Source organism: Gadus macrocephalus, chromosome 11 (genome assembly GCF_031168955.1).
Source record: "Gadus macrocephalus chromosome 11, ASM3116895v1".
Classification (NCBI taxonomy): domain Eukaryota; kingdom Metazoa; phylum Chordata; class Actinopteri; order Gadiformes; family Gadidae; genus Gadus; species Gadus macrocephalus.
Window position 1 is genome coordinate 8,049,993 of NC_082392.1, and position 2,627 is coordinate 8,052,619.

Here is a 2,627-nt window from a genome sequence, read left to right on the forward strand (position 1 = left end):
CCCCCCGGCCTTGCTTAATGTCATTAACAGGTGGCTGTCAAAAATAGATACCCACACGCGCACACGCAATTGGTCACGCATACACACACATTAAGGGATACAGCACACATACATGCCCCCTTTACACACACACAGACAAACACACACACACACACACACTGACGCATACGCACAAAGATAAACACACACCCATCGTCGCTGATGGGAGGCTGCCATGAAAGTGTGTGCCCCTGCACACATACTTTTTCGCAGAGCTTTGAAATGTCGGGCCTGCTGTGGCCATGCTGATATCCCATCGATCCAATATCAATAGAGTGCTTCATGGTTAACGCATACAGGCACTGTGTACACACTATGCAGTCCCCAGGAATCACACACAATCTGTCATCAACGGTACCGCCAACCCACCCACTAGTGTCCGCCTCTCTCCTTACACTCTGTTTCCATAACCTCCCTTTATCCCGCCCCTTTCCGTTTCCCTCTCAGTCTCTCCCTTTCCCCCACCCCCCCCCCCCCGCTCTCTCTCTCTCTCCAATCTTGCTCTCTTTTGCTCTCTCTCTTTCCCCCTCTTTCTCTCCCTCTCCCTCTCCCTCTCTCTCTCCAAATCTCTCTCCGCCACTCTGCCTCTCTATTAGTTCCAAGCTTCAAACCGACCAACGTGCATGCAACAGGTCAGACTCATTTCTTATTTGTTGTTTTATGTGCCATCACTAAACTTGTTAGTTTTCATGTGTGCCCACGTTTCATCTGTCACGTACCGGGGCATGCCGTTGGTCGGTGGAGACAGTCAACACCCAGATAGATTTCAGAACTTTCACAGAATCCAAGTTTTCACCTCGTGAAGAGCTGTGTCCCGCGATGCTTGTTCACACAAACGGCTCATCTGCTAAAAGGTGCCACTGTGTGATGGGGGGAGTGGCTGCAATATCAAAAAAAGAGGCAACATTTCAACATGACTAACAGCTTTCAGTATGAGCTCCCATGCAGCCTATGTGTTTCCTCCGCGGTGGAGGGGGGCTGGTATTCTCTGACCTAAGCGGTCACGCTGTGGCTGATTGCGGCTGACGTCAGGGGAGGAGTTTAATTACCACTAATTTGGCTGTCATCTGCCGAAGCCTTGAGATTCTCACGATACGTCCATGCAGTCCCGTGGACCAGGGCGCCAATCCCGGCACACAGCAAGTCGTCCCACATGACGTCAGCTACTACGGACCCCTAACAGAGTTTTCCTTAAGAAAGAAGCTGACGTGAAGTCAAACATGGTGGCTGGAGGCGGAGGCACTTTGCTGTTAATAGGTGTGTGCGGTCTGCCAATGAGGGTGAAACATGAAACTGGCCCGTGAGATGCTGTTAGCACCAGGCTCTGCGTAAAGCGTGCTGCCTGCAGTATGTGACCTGCTATTCTGGTGCTGACCGCTTCCTGTGCAGGCTCAGTGTCCTCAGTCTCTGACCCGCCATGTGGCTGTGATCACACAGTTAATTACTGTAAACCCCCCTCACTCTGTCACAATGAATTATCACCTTTTATATATCTGGGTTGTCTTGTTAGGGGGCGCTTTGTTATCATGACCTCCATGCCCTGTTTGGAAGAACATGTAAACACCTAGTCCCAGGTACAAATGAAGATACGACACTAGCACACACACACAACACATACACGCCAATCCAAACATGTATGCACATAAAAAGTGCTCACTTTCATACCCTTCCATGAGAGAACACATCCATGCGCACACACACATGCACACACAGAAACAAACCCACACAAAGGTGCGCACGCACACAAAATGTGCATGCACACCCACTTCCAGCCCTGGTGTTTCCCGGTAGGTGCGGGACAGAGGATGTATTTGTAGTGCTACTTCATTCCTCCCAGCTCAAGGGATCTGTGTCTGAGCCAGAGAGACACGCTGGTGGGTGCTTCTCAAAGAGTGGGCTCGACCCCAACACCCCATGCCACCCACCCTCCTCACCCAGCTGCAGCACTCATTGTATTTCTAACCAAAAAATTCAGGCAGAAATTCCTCTCTGAACTGGACATCATTCCATGCGTGTTTTACTTCCTGTTCCAAACGGGACTCTCTGGGCCTCGCTGGGGAACGCCATATGGCTCTCCTATTGTTGCCTTTCAGCTCTCAGGTGGAGTTTGCGAGCGAGAGTAGGTAGATGAAGAGTTGGCAGTGGAATATGGTAATTAAGAAGACGCAAGGATGGTGTTATTGTGCAACGTATGTTTTCTGTCTTTCTCTATTCTTCTTTCTATTCTCTTTCTTTCTTTCTTTCTTTCTTTCTTTCTTTCTTTCTTTCTTTCTTTCTTTCTTTCTTTCTTTCTCTGTCTCTCTCTCTCTCTCTCTCTCTCTCTCTCTCTCTCTCTCTCTCTCTCTCTCTCTCATTCATTTCCTTTAGGGTCCTAGTGTTGGACAGACTCAGCCTGGCTTCCTGGATCCTCTCCTGTGTGTCTTCTTCCAGGCTCCAGCTGCCCTCCAAGCCCCTTCCACCAGCTCATCATTATTCCCTGAAGAAACCATTTGCGATTCCTTCAGTTCACCAGACACGAGACAAATGCTCCTCATTTTATAACTTTGATAACATTTACGGTATCTATCCAAATTATTTTTGAATATAAT